General features: G+C 40.2%; 2 long non-coding RNA genes across 3 annotated transcripts in view; one reads left to right on the top strand and one right to left on the bottom strand.

Moving 5' to 3' along the window:
• The window catches only part of LOC147873242 (uncharacterized), a 124,506-nt gene that overhangs the window by 6,968 nt on the left and 103,313 nt on the right, over positions 1-14,225 (bottom strand). The window contains exon 5 of one of the 2 annotated variants that reach the window (XR_015536227.1): positions 4,397-4,699. The exons of the other annotated variant lie outside the window; for it this stretch is intronic. This is a non-coding gene — a long non-coding RNA (uncharacterized LOC147873242). Of the gene's footprint in view, positions 1-4,396; positions 4,700-14,225 lie in introns of those variants that run through there. 2 annotated transcript variants of the gene reach the window in all.
• Positions 1-14,225, top strand: part of LOC147873246 (uncharacterized) — a 17,700-nt gene extending 3,475 nt beyond the window's left edge. Inside the window, exons 2-11 of the long non-coding RNA XR_015536224.1 lie at positions 8,949-9,023; positions 9,177-9,240; positions 10,827-10,876; positions 10,961-11,015; positions 11,097-11,173; positions 12,362-12,411; positions 12,496-12,708; positions 13,897-13,946; positions 14,031-14,085; positions 14,167-14,225. This is a non-coding gene — a long non-coding RNA (uncharacterized LOC147873246). The remainder of the gene's footprint in view (positions 1-8,948; positions 9,024-9,176; positions 9,241-10,826; positions 10,877-10,960; positions 11,016-11,096; positions 11,174-12,361; positions 12,412-12,495; positions 12,709-13,896; positions 13,947-14,030; positions 14,086-14,166) is intronic.

The raw sequence follows: 14,225 nt of genomic DNA, 5'->3' as shown, positions 1-14,225 counted from the left end.
GAGTATTGGTCTTCAAAGGCTCTGTCTAACTGTAATGCATGTTCCCGTAACGTAATTAACATTGAAGTATATCCTAGAACTGCATTTAATTGTCCGTCTTCCTCGATATCTCTGACAGTCCCCTTGCCAGAATCTGTTCGTTGTGAGATACATCGCCCAAGGTTCTGTTTACTGTCTTTAGTGTATTTTTAACGACTATCTGCTCCTTTGAAAGCTTTAAAAAATTAACTTGTTCCTGTTCTAACTGAGTAATCTCATCTGAATAGTATTTTCCATCCTGTTCGTCCAACGTTCCGAATAGTGTATGTGATATTGTTCCTATGAATCCAAATAAACTCCTTTTAAGACGGTCTGAAATCGAAAACTCGTTGGGTCACTTCTGTTAACGTAATTTTCATAGACTCAATCCTACGTAGTTTTCTGTGTACATGCTTAATCGAAGACCTGCATTCTGTTAAATTTACCCAGTCTGAACGTTCACGCGTTTGACAAAACTCTACAGTGAACTTGGGCATGTTTTCTGACGGTCTCGAAATTTTCATCAACACGAGCTAAATCGACGTAGCTTAGAATTTTCCAAACGTTACTAGACAGTGTGGCTTCTCCAAGATGTTCGTAGTAAAGTCCTGGCGATTCGGGAATCTGTTGGAGTCTGAAATCCAGCGTCTCTGCTCCTATGATGATCGTACACGCTATCCATGTCATTAACCCCATCTGTAAATCACACGAAGAATGGCTTGATTCTATTTGCATGCGCTGTAGTTTGTTTGGGTCTCCGAAGTTGTAAGGTAACATTTACTCCTTGTATCTTGTTTATTGCATATGGGCCAAATTTCGTAGAGCGATTTTTCCGCGGACTCGCATACTGTAATAAAACAAGATCTCCAACTTTGAACTTGGGTACGTCGTAATAATCCTTACTCCTCGCTTTGGCGACTTCTAACCTTTCCTTGGCTACCGTGTAACTGTTTTGCAATCTTTGTTTCAACTCCTGAGGCGTAGTTAACACCTTCCGGCGGCTTCTGTAAATAACCCGGTAAATTTGCAACTCGCCCGAACATCAATTCGAACGGCGTGTAGTTTGTTGCGCCATGTGGCGTGGTGTTGTATGCGAATACAGCATGTTTAATCCAATCGCCCCAGTTGGATTGATCCTTATCTACAAAACGCCTGATAAATTCAATTAAAACGCGGTGGGCGCGTTCCAAAGACCCATTCGTCATTGGATGCACTGCAGTGGTGTTAATTTTCTTCGCGTGCAGTAACTTGCAAACATTCTTAAACATATCACTCAAGAAATTGGCTCCGCGATCTGATAGTAGGACCTGAGGGCATCCGTACATCAAAACTACATTTTCAATTTTTGATTTCTCAAAGGTACGGCGATCAAATACTTGGTTAGTTCATCCTGCATGGTTAAAATGTACCTGTTCTGTGAGGAACTAACATTAATCGGTCCAACTACATCTATGTTTATCTTCTGCAATATCGAATTGAGTGTAGTGGTTAACTGTAAAGGCAATTTGGTATTTAGTTGAGTAATCTTATTCTTTTGACAGGATTCACACTTCTGAATATATTCCTCTACATCTTTCTTCATGCCTGGCCAATCAATTTCTTATAGGTCCTGTTCATTCCCATGGGCGCTCCTAGTGGCGTCGAGTGAGCTCCGCGTAATATTTCTGCTTTTTGCTCCTGAGTGAGTTCCTTGCTTGGTTCCTCGCCTTCTCCTGGCTGTTGCATAACTTGGATTCTACTGAGAGCGTCGGGCCCTCCATTCAAACTTCCCTTTCGGTACATTATCTGATGATCGAACTCTTTATCTCCTGGAATTTGGATTCTTTACACTTGATATCCACGAAAGTGGCTGATGGTCACTAATAATGAAAAATTTTCTGCCACACAGGTACGGTCGAAAATGGGTGCAAGCCCATACTACTGCGTAAAATTCCTTCTCTATCACCCTGTATGCTAATTCGGCTTTTGTTAATGCTTTACTTGCATAAGCTGTTGGTTTCTCATCCCCAATAGACCCTTGGCTAAGAATGGCACCTAATGCCTTGCTAGTTGCGTCTGTACATAGTATAAATGACTTTGTAAAATCAGGATATTGCAGAAATTGTTCACTCGTTAGAATTTGCTTCAATTTGCTAAATGCATCCTGTTGTGGCTCCTTTGTCAGATAAAATAGCGGCTTTGCTTTCTGGCTGTACTGTGGAATAAAATGCCTATAGTATCCGGTCAATCCGAGAAAACTCATCGCGTGTTTGTGGAAAGGGAAAGTTCTTTACGGCGGACACCTTGGCTTCGTCCGGCCTTACCCCATCACATGACCTAGGTAGACTACCTGTTCCCTAAAAAATTCGCACTTGTCCAAACGCAATTTTAAATTATGCTCCCTCAATTTGTCAAACACCCCTGAAAATCTCTACCATATAAAATTGTGTCATCTAGGTAAATCAGTGCCCGTACACCCTGTATACCACTCATTATATGATTCATCAACCTCTGAAACGTCGAAGGCGATCCCTTGAGCTCCATCGGCATTCTTTTATACTCAAAATGCCCCTTTTGTGTGGAAAATGCCGTTTTAGGCTGGTCGTCTGGATTAAGGGGAATTTGACAATACCCCATCGCGCAGTCCAGCGTCGAGAAGAATTTGGCCTGTCCTAAAGAATCTAGCAAATCAGTTATCAACGGCAGTGGAAAACTATCCCCTATTGTGACCTCATGCAGATTTCGATAGTCCACGACCATCCGCCATTTTTGTTTTCCTGAAACATCTGTCTTTTTGGGTACCATAATTATAGGTGAATTCCACGGTGCCTTGCTGTGAGTGATAATCCCTTCGGACAGCATCTCGTCGGTCTGTCTGTCTACCTCATCTTTCAAAACTTGAGGTGTCCTGTACCGTCTGACATTTATTCCCCTGGTCTTATCAATCGTGGGTGTCGGGATCGAATGCTGAATGGTCTGAGTACAAGACAGCTTGTCTCCCGGCAGGTAGAAGATGTCATTGTACCTAATGCATAAATTTAGAATTTCCTTCCTTTCCTCCCCATTTAAATGATTCAATCGCAGATGTTGACCCAATAATTCTTACTGACAGTGTACATTATCCTCAGGTTATCCGAGTCGCATTCGTATGGTTCTAACTGTACCTCCGGTGCTTGCATGATGACTCGCTGTAACCGTCCCACTCCTGTTTGCTGTTGGAGTTGCCCGGCTCGGTTCCAGTCTTGTCGATCACAGACGTCTACGATGTAATTCGGGATTTCTGCTCATGTAGGCATGGAACTTTTCTCAGGGAATATTACATGGAGGGGTATAAGCTGAATGCCAGCGAGGAAGGTTTCGGTAATGGTCTTGAGATTAAAGTTCGTAGTTTTGCAAAGCACAATTTATTTCTTTTACGATTAACATTTACTGGCCGAATCGAGCTACAAAACAATTTAGGATGTTGCTTCCTCTGAATTCCAGAAAAGAGTGTCCTCCAAGAAAACTTTCCTGTCCTTTAGTTATAGGACTTCCCCCCTTAACTTTCACAAAAAAATGATGTATTTGGGCAGTAATGATGCCCTAGCTCACGTGGACCATTAAAAAACCCTTTAGCCGGCGGGTGCCCCCCTGAAAGTAGTTTGGGGGTCACACGGTGCCATAATTCTTTCCTTTACAGTCGTTGCTTGTGCAACTTTCTTTTCTTTTTTAAGTGTCAGTGAGCCTTCTGCACTGAATGCAGAGCACCTACCAATAAACTGACCCCTGGCCTGAAAAGGACGCACTTGCCTAACAAGCGAAACGCGTAAATCTTTATTACTTGTTTCCAATTTATTTTTATTTGCGCCTCACCGGGACTCGAACCCAGAACGCGCGGTCACACTTCCGTATCTAGTGTGTTGGCAATACAAATTACGCAACGACCGTTCACTGATTATTATTAATTAAATACGCGTGTTTTGGATCTCAGCCTTCAGGTGTGTTAAATTGGGCTTCTAGTGGGGCGGCTTGAGGTTGCGTCTCAGATTGTGTTGTTGTGGTCGATGTTATTTTGAACTCTCGTAAAGCTTCAACCGTTTTGAATTTTCTGTTAAACTCCGTAGTTTTGTTAGATGTTAGGTTTTTTTTACTGCGGTGACGATAAGGCAAATGTTTCACTGGGTTTTGACGTCGTGTTGACCTCGTCGACCACCAAACACAGGATTAAAAGCAGATTTTCATAATTCTCTGAATTCTCTTTTTCATTCTGCCAGTTTTTGGCGATATATATATTATTGTATCCCGAGGGATTGGCCAGTCCCGTAGGAGTGCAATATTCCCGAGCGGCTAGGAACGTTGGTCGGCGATGATAGGTTTGAATACACAGCTTAAGGTTAATGCCTAGTCTGACGAGAAGACGTTCGAAAGTTGATTATTTATTTTGATAATTGAGATGAGTACAGTTCGTATGAAACACATATATAGGTAGAAATAATTGAGTAGACCAGCAGAGTTTCCCCCTGACGAGCAACGTGAAATGTCCAATGCGTCTTCGAAATTCACTGGTTATAAGCAAATCTCGATATCACCTTTGTGGAAGCTGTAACGTGTCGTCCCAAGGCGTGGTTCTGGATCCAATTAGAGGACACGATAAACCCCCGGGTACCGCGACCCCTTGCCCCGTCAAAGTTCGGGCGTCCTGACCTCGGCAGGCCTTCTCTATCTGTGAATATAATTGGAACCCTTTTCAATAAACTTATCTGGAGCAGATCTTGTCGCCCCTTTCTACAACAGCTGGAAACGGAAAGTCTTGCTGTCTACACAAGGTCTACAATATAACTATTACACTTTATCTAGTAACCTACTGATTCTACCTTATAATTAATCATATATGTGGTGTAGCTGTTGGAGTGGATAGACGTGTTTTGCGTGTATTGTGAGTGTCGGCGAATTTTTGTGTGCGTTTGCTGGTTTCGGTGTGCTGCCAGCCGGTAGAATGGCTGCCAGCAAGGATTACTGTCCGCAATGTAAAAAAACAAAAGTTTATCGGGTGTTGTGGGCCCTGTGGCTCTAGGTATCATCTTTGTTGTTTGCAAATCTCGGAAACTGAATGTTCCTTTTACATGAGTAGTGGCGTATCCTCTTGTCGTATCGGGTCTCGTGCGTCCAGGGACGATAACACTCCTGTTCGTGCAACCAGATGGCCTCCACATCGGATCTTCCCGACAGGGAGCTTATTTTGCCAGCATTTAAGGACCCTGAATCGCTCAGTGTACAACTGGAGACGGTTCGGCTGAATGGTGTCGGCGCCCATAACTTAGTCGAAAATCTGGTTCAGATGGCCCTAAAGCTTTCTGAAGATGTTTAGCAACTTCGGAAGGACAATGACCATCATCTTAACAAAATTACGTGTGGGGGAACAACCACCTTAGTTCATAATGTTCCCGCAAACAAAGCCACGTTCTGCCTCTACTGTCGCCGACGTGGGATCCGAATCCTACAAGGATGTGCTGTCTGCTGGGTTAAAACCTAAAGTCTCGAGTGTGGACACCGAAGGTTTTACAACAGCAAATCATAAAAAGAAGCCATCTTCTGGGACAACCTCGGCCAACACAGTTAGACAACGCAGACAGCCGTTGTTAGGGGTGAGAGAGGGGAAGGTCTGAGGCCCTGAGGTCACGGCTGCTGACGTAGATAAGTCTTTAAAGGTTAGTTTGCACTAGGCTTAAAACTAAATTCAATTCCTATGCATCTTTTCACATTACGGTCAACGAAGAGGATTTTCCCCGTATAAATAACACCGGTGTATGGCCAAATGGGTGCCTGATTGCTCCCTTTCATGGGAAACTGACCCCTGACAGGCGCACCTCTTATTTCTGTACCAACAACGGCTGACTCTGACTCGCGGGCCAGTATTTGTGAGGAGCTTGGGGGAAGCATCAGTACCTCTTAATTAAGTCAGGATCGTCTCACCGCGTCTGGTTCTAAGTGTTTGGATTCTATTGATATCTTTTATCAAAATGTTAAGAGGTTTGCGTACTGAATGTACCAACTTTTATGATAATGTCCGTATTAATGATTTCAAAATTATATGCATTACCGAGACGTGGCTTAATGATTCGTTTTGTAATCGCAATCTGTTTCATGATGACTCTCGTTTTCCGCGCTGACAGAGGTTAAACCGATCTCAACTTAACTAGAGGTGGAGGTTGTAAACGCAGGTACGATCTTGAATTTATCAGCGAATGTGTTTGGGTTGAAGTTCGTCTTCCTGATGGTTTGAACTTACTCGTTGGAAACCACTATTTCTCGCCTAACACCGATGTTAAAGTTATTGAAAATTATTTTAATTCTCTGGAAAAGAATTGAAACCCTTCTCTTGGGTGATTTTAATATACCTGGTTTTGATTGGGTCCAAGGCTTCCCTCAAGCTAACTCACATCACTATATTAAAATTAGAGGGGATGTCGTTCATGTTTCCTCGGACTTTCTCAGCACAACCTCGCCATTAAACAAAACAAGAATCTGCTTGATCTTGTCTTTGCTAATTTTTCCTCTGTCAACGTCACGATTTGGTTAAACCTGATTATTTTTCATCCTTCCCTGGTTATTGATATTAGTAATATATCTCAGTCTACCAATTCACAGCCCTCTCGATGTTCCCGTAATTACGCGCGTGCTGACTATTTATTCTCTTTATGATTGGTCCTGCGTTTACAATTTGTCCTCTGTGGACTCCGTCGTAGATCAGCTCAAGTCGGTGGTTACTGATGCTTTAAATTTAGCTATTCCAAACAAGCATCCTAGTAAGTCTAAATTTCCTATCTGGTTTTCCGGTACCTTAAAACATTACATTAATAAAAAGAATCATTATCTACGTCGGTTCAAAAAGACCAAGGCACATGAACATTATACGTACCTACTTCGCGCACGTTCGCAAATTAGTTAAGGCTCCCATTAAGTCTGATTGAAGTCTGTTGATGACAGTCTTAAGACTCACCCTAAGCATTTTTGGAAATACGTTTCAGATTTCATAAAGAAATTTAATTCCTTTATTCGGCTAAAAATTGGTGATCGGTTTGTCACTGAGCCCAAACACACAGCTGATGAATTTGCTACGCATTTTGAATCAATTTTTAACACTTTTTTCCGGTCCGTTAGTCTTACGGATGCTTTTGCTTCAGATTTTTTGCCCGCCGCTGCTATCTCTCCAGCTGAAATTAGCGCCTCAGACCTTCAAAGTGCGTGGGGTTAGATGGAATTCCTTCGTTAGTAATTAAGGGTTGTTCTGGTATTTTTACTCCCTTATTAACCTATATTTTTAATTTAAGTATAAATAGTGCCACCTTTCCGTCCATGTGGAAACAAACAGCTGTTGTTCCCGTGTTTAAAAAAGGAAACAGTTCCACTGTAGTAATTATAGACCCATCTCTATTCTTAATAACTTTTCTGAAATATTTGAATTTATTGTTTATGCTCATTTGCAAAAAAATTTTAAGTACAGATTAAGTCCCATACAGCATGGTTTTCGTAAATTTAATTCCACAGCAACAAATTTGGTTACTTACCTTAATTCCGTTTTACCTTCAGTTAGTACTCAAGGACAAACAGATTCTGTTTACTTTGATCTTACTAAAGCTTTTGACTTAGTTCCTCGTAATATTCTTCTTGGGAAACTTAGAAACTTTGGACTATCACCCACTTAAGTTGATTGGTTCCATGGTTATCTTTTTGGAACTCTTTCGTATCCTTATCGTGTTAAGTGTGGAGTGCCTCAGGGTTCCACCCTAGGCCCCTTACTTTTTAATATATTTATTAATGACATCTGCGACTCCATACACAATTCACAGTGCCTTTTATTTTCTGATGACTTAAAGATACATCGGAGCATTAGCGATGTTGATGACTGCAAACTGTTGCAGGACGATATTCATTCAGTGCAAAATTGGTCTATCGGGAATGGAACGCAACTTAATTTGAGTAAAACGATTGTTATATCATTCACCCGAAAGACAAACAGTATTTACTTTAATTATAAATTGTGTAACAATTTGGTGGCACGCTCCCATTGTGTTAAAGATCTCGGTGTTCTATTGGACTGTAAGCTTTATTTTCATCAGCACATCAACTATATATTATCACAAAGCTTAAAAATGCTAGGTTTGATTCGGTACATTACGTCTTCCTTCTCCACTGTTGATAGAATTTTGGTTTTGTACAGAACTTTAGTCCGTTCTAAAATTGAGTATGCATCCGTTGTTTGGAACTCTGTTACTAATTCTGATTCCTTTAAATTGGAAAGGATTCAAAGGAAATTTGTAGCGCTATGTTACGCTAGATTCTTTAATGGCGTGTGTGCCTATAATTATGACGATATATTAGTTAGATTAAATTTCTTATCGTTACATTTAAGGAGGAGGCTTTTGGATGCGCTTTTCCTCGTTAATGTTTTTAAAGGCAAAATTATTTGCTCATCTTTTGTTGATACAGTTAGTCTCTGCGTACCCACTAGGTCTATCAGAGACTACTCTACCTTTATGTACAACGCAATTTCAAGGCCAGTCCCTCTGCCAGATGCAGTCTGTAGGAGCATCAACATCATTAACAAAGATCGTACTTTGCTTAGTGATGTCAGTCAGCTTTTTAAACAATATTCATTCATTTCCTGTGCTGGCTGTATTTTATTTTGTGGTATTAATTTTATATTTTTTTCTTTTATTTAGTATTATTAATTGAATTATATTACTTAGGTATATTTAGTTTATTTACTTATTAATTATTTTGTAATAAATTAACATTGTACAGGCTTCAGGTGTGTTAAATTGGGCTGCTAATGGGACGGTTTGAAATTGCGTCTCAGCTTGTGCTGTTCTGGTCAACGGTAATTTGAAAATTTGTAAATCTTCGGTTATTAGAGTCAATTGATCTTTTTACACGGTCCTTGTTATTGGCAGATTGTACATTAAATTCAGGTTTCTGACAACGGGACTCTACCACTAACACCGCCGTACCTAGGGGGACGGTGTCAGGTGGTCTCCTCGGTAAAGGTGAGTTTTCTTGAGTTTTGGGCATCTCTCGATTTCAGTTGATGCATACTTGCTGGTAGTAGGAGTTGTAGGTCTTTACTACTTGTCTGGATTGTACTTTAAATTATTATGAAACTACAATAATATTTTTTAAATTGGAACTCTATTTTTCAGGATTTTCGACAACCTGAATACCGCCATACCTAGGGGGCAGAGTTAATTGGTGTCATTTGAATTGGTGAGTTTTCTTGATTCCTGGTGTGCCAGTCCAGGTCCGTGGTTCAATTCCCGAACGGACTGAAACTTGAGATGAGGGGTAAACCAGGCTTTGGCATATTAATCTGGGTTATATGAACGAAGGAGGTGTGATTAGATGATACTTGGTACACCTCACTTCATGAAAATTTGAGTGATTTTATTAAGTTTTGGCTTTGTCCAATGTATCACGTTGGGAAAGAGAGTGGCGCCGTCCTGGCGTGTGAAAGTCTCTTCCCCCGACATTCGGTTTAGTGACCGTTGGTTTGGGGCGCCCTAGAAGGTGTGGAGTGACGATCGCCAGATGACCGCTGCTCCCCTACGACTCGGACCAATGGAATTCGAATGTGGCTGTTCGGAACGTTTCCGACGTCATAAGTGACTTTTTGGGGGGCGAATCTGATTGTCGTATTCAATTCAAAATTCAAGAACAGTTACGTTGCGGGATTGCGTTGGTGCTCGCTCTCTGAAAGTTCGGTTCTTCAAGGCAAACAGACAGTTTCTGCTCGATTCTTACAATTATAAATACCACAGTCGAATCATCGCGCTGCCCTACAATCAGAATAACTTATTGTACAAAAGTGTCTCCAAAGGAAATAAAAGGTGAAACGTCTCCAAGGTGACTTCGGTGTGGTCTGCAGTTGATCATCCGCACAGATTTCACGTCCTTGGCGCACGGCCGCTCCAACTATCACAGTCCCCGTATAATCCCTAAGAGGGAATTTAAGAAATATATTTTACACGCTTACAATCGGCAGTTCGTTGGTCCGCGATTGACTGCGGGTCTTTAATGCAATTGATGTGTACAGTCATCTCTGCTGTTATGCGATAGTTGCATTCATTTGAGAAGCCGGCCAGTTGAAAATCGCGTGGTAAAAATAACCTCGGTTCCTCCGCAGAGATTAAATTAGTCCTTTGATAGTTTAAAGGGCCTGGAATGAAATTGCATATGAGCAAACTCGCATATGCAAAAGTTTCCATTTCACGAATGTTTTTTCCGATTCATCGATGTCATTGGAGCAAATTCGCGTTAACGAGACATACGTAATTGTAGAGAGGACTGTATTTATAATTTTCATTCGAAATGAGCGATGTAAGAATTACGATTTAGTATAAGAATCGGTACGAGAAACATTGTAAAATGTTGTGAATAATAGTAAAATATATTTTTTTCACTTTTTGACTTTTTGGTTTCAAAATTGGCGTTGTTCTGAATCCGCGCAAATCGAGGTCCACCTGTGTGTTAACAGTAACTTGCGTCTTAGTTTTTCAGGACTTGGATAAACCTGACCAGCACTTTTCTTGAGTTTTGGGCATCTCTCGATTTCAGTTGACGCATACTTGCTGGTAGTAGGAAAACTTTGTATCTTGTTGTAGGTCTTTACTACTGGTATGAATTGTCTACTTTTGCTTGTCGAACGACAAGGCCCTGTTGTGTAGGTGGTAGCAGTACTTAACTCTATACCTTTGCTTTAGTCTTTCCTTATTTGGCAGATTGTGCTTGAAATTATTATTAAAGCTACAATGATGTTGGCTGGAGCACATTAATATTTTGTTTTTGTTTTTCAGGATTTCCAACAGCGCCGAAACGCTGGGTCGCAGATACATCATCTTAATAGGTGAGCTTTTACTTCAAATTATTATTATGAAAACTGCAATTATGTTGTTGTTGTTGTTAATTCGACCTCGTTTATTTTTTTCAGGATTTCCAACAGAGCCAAAACGCGGGGTCGCAGATACATCATCTTATCTTAATAGGTGAGATCTCACTTCAATTTATTATTATGAATACTGCAATTATGTTGTTGTTGTTAAGTGGATCTCATTTATCTTTTTCAGGGATTTTCAAGAACCTGAATATGACCATTGCCACAGCCGTACCTAGGGGGCAGAGTTAATTGGTGTCATTTGAATTGGTGAGTTTTCTTGATTCCTTGTCATCTTTTCTATTTTCGTGCGTCTAAGCCCTTTGATGCATATGTGCTAACGGCACGTAGGTTTATAGCTTCCTTCAGTTTTTTCACATTTGTCAGTTAGTACATTAAATTTTTATGAAGATTAGAATGCTATTGCGTGTAGGCCTCGATTTTCGCCTTGATGCGTTGCTTTACGGAATGTCGTAATCAGAGTCGGAGTAAATTGAAACTCTTTTATTATGTAAATGAATGGGAAGTCAATGACGTGGGTTCCCAGCACGGAAACGTTGATGAGTAATACAATGGCATTGCGGTAACGGTCTGAAATAATTTAATAAAATGAAGGGAATTTAAGAAATATATTTTACACGCTTACAATCGGCAGTTCGTTGGTCCGCGATTGACTGCGGGTCTTTAATGCAATTGATGTGTACAGTCATCTCTGCTGTTATGCGATAGTTGCATTCATTTGAGAAGCCGGCCAGTTGAAAATCGCGTGGTAAAAATAACCTCGGTTCCTCCGCAGAGATTAAATTAGTCCTTTGATAGTTTAAAGGGCCTGGAATGAAATTGCATATGAGCAAACTCGCATATGCGAAAGTTTCCATTTCACGAATGTTTTTTCCGATTCATCGATGTCATTGGAGCAAATTCGCGTTAACGAGACATACGTAATTGTAGAGAGGACTGTATTTATAATTTTCATTCGAAATGAGCGATGTAAGAATTACGATTTAGTATAAGAATCGGTACGAGAAACATTGTAAAATGTTGTAAATAATAGTAAAATATATTTTTTTGACTTTTTGGTTTCAAAATTGGCGTTGTTCTGAATCCGCGCAAATCGAGGTCCACCTGTGTGTTAACAGTAACTTGCGTCTTAGTTTTTCAGGACTTGGATAAACCTGACCAGCACTTTTCTTGAGTTTTGGGCATCTCTCGATTTCAGTTGACGCATACTTGCTGGTAGTAGGAAAACTTTGTATCTTGTTGTAGGTCTTTACTACTGGTATGAATTGTCTACTTTTGCTTGTCGAACGACAAGGCCCTGTTGTGTAGGTGGTAGCAGTACTTAACTCTATACCTTTGCTTTAGTCTTTCCTTATTTGGCAGATTGTGCTTGAAATTATTATTAAAGCTACAATGATGTTGGCTGGAGCACATTAATATTTTGTTTTTGTTTTTCAGGATTTCCAACACCGCCGAAACGCTGGGTCGCAGATACATCATCTTAATAGGTGAGCTTTTACTTCAAATTGTTATTATGAAAACTGCAATTATGTTGTTGTTGTTGTTAATTCGACCTCGTTTATTTTTTTCAGGATTTCCAACAGAGCCAAAACGCGGGGTCGCAGATACATCATCTTATCTTAATAGGTGAGATCTCACTTCAATTTATTATTATGAATACTGCAATTATGTTGTTGTTGTTAAGTGGATCTCATTTATCTTTTTCAGGGATTTTCAAGAACCTGAATACGACCATTGCCACAGCCGTACCTAGGGGGCAGAGTTAATTGGTGTCATTTGAATTGGTGAGTTTTCTTGATTCCTTGTCATCTTTTCTATTTTCGTGCGTCTAAGCCCTTTGATGCATATGTGCTAACGGCACGTAGGTTTATAGCTTCCTTCAGTTTTTTCACATTTGTCAGTTAGTACATTAAATTTTTATGAAGATTAGAATGCTATTGCGTGTAGGCCTCGATTTTCGCCTTGATGCGTTGCTTTACGGAATGTCGTAATCAGAGTCGGAGTAAATTGAAACTCTTTTATTATGTAAATGAATGGGAAGTCAATGACGTGGGTTCCCAGCACGGAAACGTTGATGAGTAATACAATGGCATTGCGGTAACGGTCTGAAATAATTTAATAAAATGAAGGGAATTTAAGAAATATATTTTACACGCTTACAATCGGCAGTTCGTTGGTCCGCGAATGACTGCGGGTCTTTAATGCAATTGATGTGTACAGTCATCTCTGCTGTTATGCGATAGTTGCATTCATTTGAGAAGCCGGCCAGTTGAAAATCGCGTGGTAAAAATAACCTCGGTTCCTCCGCAGAGATTAAATTAGTCCTTTGATAGTTTAAAGGGCCTGGAATGAAATTGCATATGAGCAAACTCGCATATGCGAAAGTTTCCATTTCACGAATGTTTTTTCCGATTCATCGATGTCATTGGAGCAAATTCGCGCTAACGAGACATACGTAATTGTAGAGAGGACTGTATTTATAATTTTCATTCGAAATGAGCGATGTAAGAATTACGATTTAGTATAAGAATTGGTACGAGAAACATTGTAAAATGTTGTAAATAATAGTAAAATATATTTTTTTGACTTTTTGGTTTCAAAATTGGCGTTGTTCTGAATCCGCGCAAATCGAGGTCCACCTGTGTGTTAACAGTAACTTGCGTCTTAGTTTTTCAGGACTTGGATAAACCTGACCAGCACTTTTCTTGAGTTTTGGGCATCTCTCGATTTCAGTTGACGCATACTTGCTGGTAGTAGGAAAACTTTGTATCTTGTTGTAGGTCTTTACTACTGGTATGAATTGTCTACTTTTGCTTGTCGAACGACAAGGCCCTGTTGTGTAGGTGGTAGCAGTACTTAACTCTATACCTTTGCTTTAGTCTTTCCTTATTTGGCAGATTGTGCTTGAAATTATTATTAAAGCTACAATGATGTTGGCTGGAGCACATTAATATTTTGTTTTTGTTTTTCAGGATTTCCAACAGCGCCGAAACGCTGGGTCGCAGATACATCATCTTAATAGGTGAGCTTTTACTTCAAATTATTATTATGAAAACTGCAATTATGTTGTTGTTGTTGTTAATTCGACCTCGTTTATTTTTTTCAGGATTTCCAACAGAGCCAAAACGCGGGGTCGCAGATACATCATCTTATCTTAATAGGTGAGATCTCACTTCAATTTATTATTATGAATACTGCAATTATGTTGTTGTTGTTAAGTGGATCTCATTTATCTTTTTCAGGGATTTTCAAGAACCTGAATATGACCATTGCCACAGCCGTACCTAGGGGGCAGAGTTAA

Source organism: Zootermopsis nevadensis, unplaced genomic scaffold, assembly GCF_977971745.1.
Source record: "Zootermopsis nevadensis isolate Lab colony 2312 unplaced genomic scaffold, Znev_1.0 Znev_ptg000021l, whole genome shotgun sequence".
Classification (NCBI taxonomy): domain Eukaryota; kingdom Metazoa; phylum Arthropoda; class Insecta; order Blattodea; family Termopsidae; genus Zootermopsis; species Zootermopsis nevadensis.
The sequence above is the reverse complement of the archived record's forward strand: the minus strand, read 5'-3'. Positions and strand labels throughout refer to the sequence as shown.